The sequence below is a fragment of the Lolium rigidum genome, chromosome 6 (genome assembly GCF_022539505.1).
Source record: "Lolium rigidum isolate FL_2022 chromosome 6, APGP_CSIRO_Lrig_0.1, whole genome shotgun sequence".
In the NCBI taxonomy this organism is placed as follows: domain Eukaryota; kingdom Viridiplantae; phylum Streptophyta; class Magnoliopsida; order Poales; family Poaceae; genus Lolium; species Lolium rigidum.
Window position 1 is genome coordinate 304796575 of NC_061513.1, and position 13907 is coordinate 304810481.

The following is a 13907-nucleotide window of genomic DNA, read 5'->3' on the forward strand; positions in this document are numbered from 1 at the left end:
TCATTGTCTCTATTCATTTCTACGCATCGCACAACGAAGCATTCAAATAAATGAACACTATCTAAGTTTTATCGATAATAATTAGGGAATAACTCACCTAGTCCATGCGTCCAACACCTTGTGCGCGCGGCGGCTGCATGGTGTTGTCGGCCAGATTCTTGTGTCGGCAAACGCAAGTAACGAACAAATGACCGGATGCAGCTACTGGTGAGGCACACCTACCGCGGCATCGGCATATGGGGTGCTTGGTGACATGCTTGGAGGCGGGCGATACACGCGATGGTGCAACCACCACCACCGGCGAGAGGCAGCGAGGGAAGGCACGGTAAGCTCGGTGACTAGAGCTAGAACCCGCAGTCGGATAGAGCCGTTGTTGCGCATCCTTGGTGGATCCATGGTCGTCGATGAGGGGCAGCAACATATGAGATTCACTGGGTAGAAAGGAACCGAGGCTTGTAGGAAGGAGGGGTGGGGCAGATGTGGAGGGTTGTGTCAAGATGATCCTTCCTTGTGGTGAGCGTTGTTGGCGTCCCATGGGGTGCCGGTCGAATTAACGGGCCGCAACTCGTGCCGGCTGATACGTCTCCGACGTATCGATAATTTCTTATGTTCCATGCCACATTATTGATGATATCTACATGTTTTGTTCACACTTTATGTCATATTTATGCATTTTCTGGAACTAACCAATTGACGAAACTCCAGAAAGACTCCAGGGGCGCCGCCACCGTCGTGAAACTCCAATTCGGGGGGACAGAATTCTCTTTTCCGGCACCCTGCCGGGACGGGGAATTGCCCCCGGAGCCATCTCCACCGCCGTCTTCACCGCCATCTTCACCGCCATCGCTGCCTCCATGATGAGGAGGGAGTAATCCACCCCCGAGGCTGAGGGCTCCGCTGTAGCTATGTGGTTCATCTCTCTCCCATGTACCTCAATACAATAATCTCATGAGCTGCTTTACATGATTGAGATTCATATGAGTTTTGTATCACTATTCATCTATGTGCTACTCTAGTGATGTTATTAAAGTATTCTATTCCTCCTGCACGGTGTAATGGTGACAGTGTGTGCATCCGTGGTAGTACTTGGCATAGGCTATGATTATGATCTCTTGTAGATTATGAAGTTAACTATTGCTATGATGGTATTGATGTGATCTATTCCTCCTACATAGTGTGAAGGTGACAGTGTGCATGCTATGTTAGTACTTGGTTTAGTCGTGTTGATCTTTCATGCACTCTAAGGTTATTTAAATATGAACATTGAATTGTGGAGCTTGTTAACTCCGGCATTGAGGGTTCGTGTAATCCTACGCAATGGTGTTCATCATCCAACAAGAGTGTAGAGTATGCATTTATCTATTCTGTTATGTGATCAATGTTGAGAGTGTCCACTAGTGAAAGTATGATCCCTAGGCCTTGTTCCTAAATACTGCTATCACCTGCTTGTTTACTTGTTTTCTGCGTTACTACTCGCTGCGTTACTACTGCTTGTTTCTTGTCCCGGGCAAAGCACTTTTCTGATGCCGTTGCTACTACTTATTTATACCACCTGTATTTCACTATCTCTTCGCCGAACTAGTGCATCTATTAGGTGTGTTGGGGACACAAGAGACTTCTTGCTTTGTGGTTGCAGGGTTGCATGAGAGGGATATCTTTGACCTCTTCCTCCCTGAGTTCGATAAACCTTGGGTGATCCACTTAAGGGAAAACTTGCTGCTGTTCTACAAACCTCTCGCTCTTGGAGGCTCGATACGTCTCCGACGTATCGATAATTTCTTATGTTCCATGCCACATTATTGATGATATCTACATGTTTTATGCACACTTTATGTCATATTCGTGCATTTTCCGGAACTAACCTATTAACAAGATGCCGAAGTGCCGATTCTGTCGTTTTCTGCTGTTTTTGGTTTCAGAAATCCTAGTAACGAAATATTCTCGGAATTGGACGAAATCAACGCCCGGGGTCCTATTTTGCCACGAAGCTTCCGGAAGACCGAAGAGGAGACGAAGTGGGTCCACGAGGTGGCCGGACTACGGGCGGCGCGGCCCAAGCCCCGGCCGCGCCGGCACGTAGTGTGGGCCCCTCGTGCCGCCTCTTGACCTGCCCTTCCGCCTACTTAAAGCCTCCGTCGCGAAACCCCCGATGCCGAGAGCCACGATACGGAAAACCTTCCAGAGACGCCGCCGCCGCCAATCTCATCTCGGGGGATTCAGGAGATCGCCTCCGGCACCCTGCCGGAGAGGGGATTCATCTCCCGGAGGACTCTACGCCGCCATGGTCGCCTCCGGAGTGATGAGTGAGTAGTCTACCCCTGGACTATGGGTCCATAGCGGTAGCTAGATGGTTGTCTTCTCCCCATTGTGCTTAATTGTCGGGTCTTGTGAGCTGCCTAACATGATCAAGATCATCTATCTGTAATTCTATATGTTGCGTTTGTTGGGATCCGATGAATAGAGAATACTATGTTATGTTGATTATCAAAGTTATGTCTATGTGTTGTTTATGATCTTGCATGCTCTCCGTTACTAGTAGATGCTCCGGCCAAGTAGATGCTTGTAACTCCAAGAGGGAGTATTTATGCTCGATAGTGGGTTCATGTCTCCGTGAATGCGGGGAGTGACAGAAACCTCTAAGATTATGGATGTCTTGTTGCCACTAGGGATAAAACATTGGTGCTATGTTCGAGGATGTAGTTACTGATTACATTACGCGCAATACTTAATGCAATTGTCTGTTGTTATCAACTTAATACTGGAGGGGGTTCGGATGATAACCTGAAGGTGGACTTTTTAGGCATAGATGCATGCTGGATAGCGGTCTATGTACTTTGTCGTAATGCCCAATTAAATCTCACTATACTTATCATGACATGTATGTGCATTGTTATGCCCTCTCTATTTGTCAATTGCCCAACTGTAATTTGTTCACCCAACATGCTGTTTATCTTATGGGAGAGACACCTCTAGTGAACTGTGGACCCCGGTCCAATTCTCTATACTGAAATACAATCAACTGCAATACTGTTCTACTGTTTTCTGCAAACAATCATCATCCACACTATACATCTAATCCTTTGTTACAGCAAGCCGGTGAGATTGACAACCTCACTGTTTCGTTGGGGAAAAGTACTTTGGTTGTGTTGTGCGGGTTCCACGTTGGCGCCGGAATCTCCGGTGTTGCGCCGCACTACATCCCGCCGCCATCAACCTTCAACGTGCTTCTTGACTCCTACTGGTTCGATTAAACCTTGGTTTCTTACTGAGGGAAACTTGCCGCTGTGCGCATCACACCTTCCTCTTGGGGTTCCCAACGGACGTGTCAACTACACGCATCAAGCAAATTTCCGGCGCCGTTGCCGGGGAGATCAAGACACGCTGCAAGGGAGTCTCCACTTCCCAATCTCTTTACTTTGTTTTTGTCTTGCTTAGTTTTATTTACTACTTTGTTTGCTGCACTAAATCAAAATACAAAAAAATTAGTTGCTAGTTTTACTTTATTTGCTATCTTGTTTGCTATATCAAAAACACAAAAAAAAATAGTTACTTGCATTTACTTTACTTATTTCATCATGTTTCCTCCTAAGTTTGTTCTTAAAGATGTACCGGTAGGCCGAGGGTCTATCCTTGGGAAAGATAATATAGAAGATTTTTTTACTCATATTAGTACGGTTGAAGATTTTGAAGATAGACACTTGGTAGAACTTGCTCCTACTTATGAAATTGCTGTTGCTTCTTTAGTACACGCGTTAGAAGCTAGATTTGTTAATCTTAATCCTGTGATTCAACATATGTTTCTTACACTCGGTGATATGGAAGAAGGAGAAAAGAAAGATTTTGTATTAGAAACCCTTCTTAAAGAATTTGGGGGAATAGCGAGAGAAGCTAGAAAAGTCTTCACTAAATATAATATGCTAGGCTCTTATACCAACTTTGCCAGTACCCTTGAGAGGATGGAAAACGATAGACAAAAGTACACTAATGAAGTTAATTATGAGGGGGATATTAAAACATCAATACCTTGCAAGCTCTTGGGAATATGTGAGGCACTAGAAAAGAATTTTGATTGGATTGTTCCTGAAGATTTGTTTGATGAGAGTAGCAAGCCCAAGACTAATGAAAAGGGAGCCTCTGAAACTCACATAGAAAAGATAAAATGCATAGTTGAGAAAACTCCACACCCCGCTGAAGATGCACCACCCTTTGATAATACTTGATACACACTTTCTGCGCCTAGCTGAAAGGCGTTAAAGAAAAGCGCTTATGGGAGACAACCCATGTGTTTTTACTACAGTACTTTGTTTTTATTTTGTGTCTTGGAAGTTGTTTACTACTGTAGCAACCTCTCCTTATCTTAGTTTAGTGTTTTATTGTGCCAAGTAAAGTCGTTGATAGTAAAGTTCATACTAGATTTGGATTACTGCGCAGAAACAGATTTCTTTGCTGTCACGAATCTGGGCTGTTTTCTCTGTAGGTAACTCAGAAAATTATGCCAATTTACGTGAGTGATCCTCAGATATGTACGCAACTTTCATTCAATTTGAGCATTTTCATTTGAGCAAGTCTGGTGCCTCGATAAAATTCGTCAATACGAACTGTTCTGTTTTGACAGATTCTGCCTTTTATTTCGCATTGCCTCTTTTACTATGTTGGATGAATTTCTTTGATCCATTAATGTCCAGTAGCTTTATGCAATTTCCAGAAGTGTTAAGAATGATTGTGTCACCTCTGAACATGTTAATTTTTATTGTCCACTAACCCTCTAATGAGTTGTTCTAAGTTTGGTGTGGAGGAAGTTTTCAAGGATCAAGAGAGGAGTATGATGCAATATGATCAAGGAGAGTGAAAGCTCTAAGCTTGGGGATGCCCCGGTGGTTCACCCCTGCATATTCTAAGAAGACTCAAGCGTCTAAGCTTGGGGATGCCCAAGGCTTGGGCATCCCCTTCTTCATCGACAATATTATCAGGTTCCTCCCCTGAAACTATATTTTTATTCCATCACATCTTATGTGCTTTTCTTGGAGCGTCGGTTTGTTTTTGTTTTTGTTTTGTTTGAATAAAATGGATCCTAGCATTCACTTTGTGCGAGAGAGATACGCTCCGCTGTTGCATATGGACAAGTATGTCCTTAGGCTTTACTCATAGTATTCATGGCGAAGTTTCTTCTTCGTTAAATTGTTATATGGTTGGAATTGGAAAATGATACATGTAGTAATTTGCTATAATGTATTGGATAATGTGATACTTGGCAATTGTTGTGCTCATGTTTAAGCTCTTGCATCATATACTTTGCACCCATTAAGGAAGAAATACATAGAGCATGCTAAAATTTGGTTTGCATATTTGGTCTCTCTAAAGTCTAGATAATTTCTAGTATTGAGTTTGAACAACAAGGAAGACGGTGTAGAGTCTTATAATGTTTACAATATGTCTTTTATGTGAGTTTTGCTGCACCGGTTCATCCTTGTGTTTGTTTCAAATAACCTTGCTAGCCTAAACCTTGTATCGAGAGGGAATACTTCTCATGTATCCAAAATCCTTGAGCCAACCACTATGCCATTTGTGTCCACCATACCTACCTACTACATGGTATTTCTCCGCCATTCCAAAGTAAATTGCTTGAGTGCTACCTTTAAAATTCCATCATTCACCTTTGCAATATATAGCTCATGGGACAAATAGCTTAAAAACTATTGTGGTATTGAATATGTACTTATGCACTTTATCTCTTATTAAGTTGCTTATTGTGCGATAACCATGTTTCAGGGGACGCCATCAACTATTCTTTGTTGAATATCATGTGAGTTGCTATGCATGTCCGTCTTGTACGAAGTAAGAGAGATTTACCACCTTAATGGTTGGAGCATACATATTGTTAGAGAAGAACATTGGGCCGCTAACTAAAGCCATGATTCATGGTGGAAGTTTCAGTTTTGGACATATATCCTCAATCTCATATGAGAATAATAATTGTTGCCACATGCTTATGCATTAAAGAGGAGTCCATTATCTGTTGTCCATGTTGTCCCGGTATGGATGTCTAAGTTGAGAATAATCAAAAGCGAGAAATCCAAAATGCGAGCTTTCTCCTTAGACCTTTGTACGGGCGGCATGGAGGTACCCCATTGTGACACTTGGTTAAAACATGTGTATTGCGATGATCCGGTAGTCCAAGCTAATTAGGACAAGGTGCGGACACTATTAGTATACTATGCATGAGGCTTGCAACTTGTAAGATATAATTTACATAACTCATATGCTTTATTACTACCGTTGACAAAATTGTTTCATGTTTTCAAAATAAAAGCTCTAGCACAAATATAGCAATCGATGCTTTCCTTTTTGAAGGACCATTCTTTTTACTTTTATGTTGAGTCAGTTCACCTATTTCTCTCCACCTCAAGAAGCAAACACTTGTGTGAACTGTGCATTGATTCCTACATACTTGCATATTGCACTTATTATATTACTCTATGTTGACGATTATCCATGAGATATACATGTTATAAGTTGAAAGCAACCGCTGAAACTTAATCTTCCTTTGTGTTGCTTCGATACCTTTACTTTGATTTATTGCTTTATGAGTTAACTCTTATGCAAGACTTATTGATGCTTGTCTTGAAGTACTATTCATGAAAAGTCTTTGCTTTATGATTCACTTGTTTAATCATGTCATTTACATTGTTTTGATCGCTGCATTCACTACATATGCTTTACAAATAGTACGATCAAGGTTATGATGGCATGTCACTCCAGAAATTATCTTTGTTATCGTTTTACCTGCTCGGGACGAGCAGAACTAAGCTTGGGGATGCTGATACGTCTCCGACGTATCGATAATTTCTTATGTTCCATGCCACATTATTGATGATATCTACATGTTTTATGCACACTTTATGTCATATTCGTGCATTTTCCGGAACTAACCTATTAACAAGATGCCGAAGTGCCGATTCTTGTTTTCTGCTGTTTTTGGTTTCAGAAATCCTAGTAACGAAATATTCTCGGAATTGGACGAAATCAACGCCCAGGGTCCTATTTTGCCACGAAGCTTCCAGAAGACCGAATAGGAGACGAAGTGGGGCCACGAGGTGGCCAGACTATAGGGCAGCGCGGCCCAAGCCCTGGCCGCGCCGGCCTGTAGTGTGGGCCCCTCGTGCCGCCTCTTGACCTGCCCTTCCGCCTACTTAAAGCCTCCGTCGCGAAACCCCCAGTACCGAGAGCCACGATACGGAAAACCTTACTGAGATGCCGCCGCCGCCAATCCCATCTCGGGGGATTCAGGAGATCGCCTCCGGCACCCTGCCGGAGAGGGGATTCATCTCCCGGAGGACTCTACGCCGCCATGGTCGCCTCCGGAGTGATGAGTGAGTAGTCTACCCCTGGACTATGGGTCCATAGCGGTAGCTAGATGGTTGTCTTCTCCCCATTGTGCTTAATTGTCGGTTCTTGTGAGCTGCCTAACATGATCAAGATCATCTATCTGTAATTCTATATGTTGCGTTTGTTGGGATCCGATGAATAGAGAATACTATGTTATGTTGATTATCAAAGTTATGTCTATGTGTTGTTTATGATCTTGCATGCTCTCCGTTACTAGTAGATGCTCTGGCCAAGTAGATGCTTGTAACTCCAAGAGGGAGTATTTATGCTCGATAGTGGGTTCATGTCTCCGTGAATCGGGGAGTGATGAGAAACCTCTAAGATTATGGATGTGCTTGTTGCCACTAGGGATAAAACATTGGTGCTATGTTCGAGGATGTAGTTACTCGATTATATTACGCGCAATACTTAATGCAATTGTCCGTTGTTAGCAACTTAATACTGGAGGGGTTCGGATGATAACCTGAAGGTGGACTTTTTAGGCATAGATGCATGTCTGGATAGCGGTCTATGTACTTTGTCGTAATGCCCAATTAAATCTCACTATACTTATCATGACATGTATGTGCATTGTTATGCCCTCTCTATTTGTCAATTGCCCAATTGTAATTTGTTCACCCAACATGCTGTTTATCTTATGGGAGAGACACCTCTAGTGAACTGTGGACCCCGGTCCAATTCTCTATACTGAAATACAATCAACAGCAATACGGTTCTACTGTTTTCTGCAAACAATCATCATCCACACTATACATCTAATCCTTTGTTACAGCAAGCCGGTGAGATTGACAACCTCACTGTTTCGTTGGGGCAAAGTACTTTGGTTGTGTTGTGCAGGTTCCACGTTGGCGCCGGAATCTCTGGTGTTGCGCCGCACTACATCCCGCCGCCATCAACCTTCAACGTGCTTCTTGACTCCTACTGGTTCGATTAAACCTTGGTTTCTTACTGAGAGAAACTTGTCGCTGTGCGCATCACACCTTCCTCTTGGGGTTCCCAACGGACGTGTCAACTACACGCATCAAGGCCCAACACTGTCTACAGGAAAAGGAGGGGGCGTAGACATCACCGGCATGACTTGCGGGACGCTAGTGGGAGACGATTTTGGGCCAAAACCAGAAAACCCCGTTTGGGGGCTCCCGGTGGGATGCTCTGTGCAGGAGAAGTAGGATATGTGAAATTTCATTTTCATATCTCTACTTTAGACTATAATAAACTATTATTTTCACAGAATAAGAGGATAATAAAAATTTAGATTTATTATATTGGAATAAGTTGGATAAGAGAGATAATAGAGATGTGGAAGGAGATCCTACTAATCCTATTTGTCCCCTTACCCATCCTTATAAGCACGTATGTGATAGAAGATTCCAAGTTTCAGAAGAATGCAACTACTAGTAGTTACTCTTTAGTAAGTCACCTTTATTTATTTTCTTTGCGAGTGGGGCCGGTCGGCAGAAGAAACCTCTTTCTCCCGTCCCTCTCTCCTCCTCCCATCTTGAGAGTCGCCTTCTCCTCTTCGGCTCCTCTCCCCTCCCTTCCCGGCGGCCTCGCCGGCCGGAGATGGTGGGGGAGGGGAGGCTGGGCCTCCTCTGTATATTATAGTAGTAGTTGACCCTCGTGCCAGTTTGGCCTTATGCCGTGGAGGTGGATGCATCTGGAACCGGCAAGAAATTCCAGGAGCGGCGTGGTGGAGGTGTGGCGGTCTGCGGAGTCGGCGATATGCAACACTTCTCCGGCAACCTCTTGAATAAAGCTCGACCGCGGATCCTGGGATTCCTTCGATCTGCAGAATCCTCTTCTCTCCCCTTGTGGTCGTGGTGACAGACGGGAGAGAGGAGAGGGATCTGCTGTTCCTGGTTCTCCGGCTTCGGGGGGGGGGTCGCGAGCACGCCGGTGCGCGCGATCTAGAAGCTGCGTCTACTATTGGAGCTCATCAACACCGGCGACTGTGCGCCGGAGTTATCTGTGGGGATTGGAGCCGCTCCTTGCCGGGAAGCTTCGTTCTTCTGCGGCTGCTATTCCTCTTCGAGAGGAACTTCATCGAACTCCATGTCGGGAATCATCGTCGGCGCTGCCCCAAGTGGCCTAATCTCCGGTGGCGGCGTGGGTGCCCTGAACTGGAGTTTCCTCAGATGCGGCGGAGAGGACCGAGGATCTGATCATGTTTTCAGTTTTTCGTTTAGGGTCATGCTTGTAAAAAATTGAGGTCTTATCTCTAGTTATCTGTTTAGCTAGGGGCCTCAATGCAACTTTGTACCTGCCGTTTGACTAATATAGCTTCCAGGCCCTTCGGGGCCTTACCCGTTAAAAAAAAAATTCTCTGTGAGTTTCATGTTCAGGTTACATGTACAAACCTAGCCTCTGAATATTTCAAACATCACGCATATGCTACCGACGTACTTACGTCATTTTGCAATCGTGACGATTCTTCGATCGACCGGGAGCAGGAAAAGATTACACTGTAGTATTTGCCTTAGGTTCCGAAGATAACATGACGCTAAACAGTGGAGTACTGGAGTTAATTTTCGTGACATGACGCCACTTTGCTTCCGTGCGTGGGTCACCATTCTAGGCACGCACAGACCATCCTACCCTTCCTGGACACCGATTGACACGACTCCAATGCATTTTTGCCCAACTCCGACGGCTGCTTGTTAAATCAGCTTCCTGTTGCAGCCTCCCTTAAAGAAAAAAGAAAGCTTCCTGATGCAGCCTGCTTTCTCTTACGTTCCTACCTCCTCTCTGATTTATTCTGCATCCTACTCCCTCCTTCCCATAAAATTTATCTAAAGATTATCTAAATTTAGATGTATCTAGATATCTAGATACATCCAAATTTTAGCATGTTTTATGGGATGGAGGGAGTATAAAAAATCAGACAAGTAGTACTATTTCAACCAATTGAAGTAATGACATTTAATAGAAAAAACAAGACTATCTCGTTTTCTATGTTGATTATGAAGCTAAAATGTAGACTAGATTAAAATAAATTTTAAACTTATAATGTAGAGTATTTCAGAATAAAAGGAGCAATAATGGACTTAGTGATCTTTTTCGAATTCTCTTGCAGCCATGTTGCGTTTAGTCATTAGCCAAACCTAGCAGCCTCACATACTACTCCCTCCTCCTCGAAAGACGTGCATACCTTTTTGTCAATGTTAAACTATTTTAAGTTTGACTAATTATATAGAGAAAAACGTAAACATCTACAATATCAAATGCACAATGTGAAAGTATATTTCCCAATCGTACTAACAATATTAATTTGAGATTATAAATGTTGCCATCTTTTTTCTATAAAGTTGGTTAAATTAGGGCAAGACCGCGTAGTGCAATTAGGGCACTTCCTCCTGATGGAAACTCAAGGCTAGAGCTATGGTCAGAAGACACACGAGTATGGAAGTAACTGAATTGAAAATTACACACAGAGATCACACATAGTGAGAACGATATGATTTAAATTAGTAAATACACATAAAAATATCATAAAAAATCATTCACGTCAACTTTGTTACTTTTGCAACCGTAGAATATGACAACTCAATAGTATTTGACCAGGTATACAAAATACTAGTAGTGATGACTTGTAAAATCAAACTTTGTGACCAGTCTTGCCTCAGTAACAGAAACTTGTAAAATTAACTGTCATCAGTCTTGCTTCAGTACATGCGACTCTCAAAGCCATTCTGGTTCGCTAGCATACAGAAATATAGCCGACGCTAAGAAGCACAACAATGGACTATCAACTGTGAACTAAATACTATTGATCCTAGTGTAATCGTGATGGTTTTCTGATCTGTAATCATTTTCGACCCAATGAAAATTTGAATAATTATATTTTACACTAAATTTTATACTTCTTTTGATCTTGTTTTTTTTTATCATAATGTTGTACAGTATTAGTGAGTTCAACTTTCTATTACTTATATCAGAAAAACTGGCAGAGATGAGCGGGAATCTCAAGGAATAAATCGATGGTACATAACACACCGACACCTACTTAGATACCATAGTTAATCACATAGTAGTTATAATGTTATTTTTTGCGCAATTGCATTGCATATCAACACAAAATTTGATTGTACTAAATTATATGTTGTAATAAGAGTTATCCTTGAACTAACTTTTCATAGTTGCATAAACTACAGAGTATACACACATTTTTTTGTATATGTATATGTGTATTTCAATGTGCATAATATCTTGAGTTATTGCGAGAGTGACCTACATGGCCTACAATCGAACATATATTACTAGTTTTTTTCTAGTGTATTAGGTAAGTACAATGTATTACAAAAACCTTCTAGAATCTAAAAATAAATAGTTGGCAAATGTTCTTGCAAGTTTGTTTCGTTAATAAGATGATAGCATGTGCATAATGTGCATTTAGTATTGTAATGTCATCCATTATAATACTTAATCATCAATGACTATAAAATTCCACAGGTTTTACTTGTGCATAAATATGATTTGATTGATATGCACATCTTCAGTGCACTTGGTTTTATCTCGTGTATACAAACCAATCCTACATGTTTCTCAAAAAAATATTATACACAAAATTACTCATGGGAAACAAGTTGAAAGTACATCAAGGATCCCTAAAAGGGTTTTCTATGATTCATTCGTTGCAGCACAATTAGGGAGCTAATCATTTAATTCCAGCTTTGCAGATTTTAGTTCACAACGATCATGCCATGATAAGTTAATCATGCTATCATTGTACCGATCATGGAAATTGCGAAGTGGATAATGTTGTGTGATCCTTAAAAAGTTTAGAAAAATGTATATGCTCCTATGCAATGTAATTTGCATTTCTTGAGTCATAGATACGCCAAAATATCTCAAGAGGTGCACTTGACAAAGCACGAGGACAAAGGATCCCACAAAAAAACACACAAAGCTTTCCTTCAAAATCCACTCAAAATGCTCAATATTTGTACACATACCCGGTGCATCCGGATGCTTTCATTCCGGTACTTCTAACCATGTTAGTTCAAGAAACAAGCATATGCCAAATATTGATGTGTCACTATTTCAGTCAACACTACCAAGTAAGGTGTGCATGAAAAAACAATGTCGAGGAGAGTCTTATGTATAGGGCTAGAACTTCAAAGGCAATTCCATCCGATATCTATGAGCAGAGACTTTACGCTAATATGTCCAAACTTAAATATGAGGATGTCGTGTTCGACCTAGTACCTCCGAGTTGATTCTCCTCCGCTACCTATGAGTGTTCACATTGTTGGGTTAGAAACTAGCTTTTATTTGGATAAGAACCAAACTTTTCCCAAATCGCTGTAGGGCCCTAAGACGTACAAAAATAAGAAACATGGGTAGACAAATCAAGCAGGATTGCATGTATGAGTAAAACAGGTCCCCAGGAAATAAACTCAAAATTGTGAGAAAAATCGAAGTTATTCACGTTTAGTATAGTACTTATTAGTACGTACACGTAGAAATATCAGAAAAATTCGTTCACGTCAACTTTACTACTTTTGTAACCTTAATACATTTTTTACCAGACTTACAAAATACTAGTAGTGATAGTACTTAGTTTTGGCTGGACATAAAAACAAGAAGCTTATAAAACTAATTGTCAACATTCATGCTTTAGTACATACGACTCCCAAAGCCATTCCGGTCTACTTGCATACATAAATATAGTCGACACTAAGAAGCAAAACAATAGACTATCGACTATGAACTAAGGGTCCGTTTGTTTGCGCTTCCGCTTGAGATTCTGGGCTCCAAAATCGGAAGCTGCAACAAACACCCAACTTTTCCAAAGCGCTGGCAAGAATCGGTCCAGAAAAATGCACTAGCGAGCCGCCGCGAGCGAAAGCTGGTCCAAGGGCGCTTCTCCAACTTTTCCGCCGCTTCCCGAGTGCAGCGGTCGAAAGTAGCCTCTCCAGTTTTGCGCAATTACAGAACTTCTGCCACCCGCCCAGCCCGTGAACTGCCCCGGTGCCCAGCACGGCCGAACAGTTTTTCCCCTCGCATCGAGCCCGAGCCTCCTCCTGTGCGGTGCCATGGAAGGCAAGAGCTAGGGTTAGGGTTTCACAGCCGCCGCCGCCGAAGAAGCCGAAGAAGCCGACACCGCCGTCAGATCTCCCTCCCTCGCTCCGTGGTCGGCCTCTCCCGCCCAGTTTTCTCCTCCCCGTCACCAGCCGGAGAAGGGAGCTCGACCAGCCGCTGCCTCGCCGCCACCCGGAGCTCCGCCCCGCCTCGCCTTGCTCCGCCGCGCCCCGGAGTTGCGGCCCTCTGGCCTCCGCCGCCGCCCGCTTCGAATAGGCCGAGCGCTTCTCACCATCCAGAGAACTTGTGAGAACAGTACTAGTAATAATTTGCAGGTAAGAGGATGGGGATGACCGACTTCATCAACCCGAACGATATTGGGGAAAAGATCGTCAGCGAGGTCCAGTTCTGAACCAAACCAACATATACTATTGTTAATGCATTCATGATATGCATTTTAGCTGCTAATTAACTGTGCATTAATTCTCATCGAAAAAGTT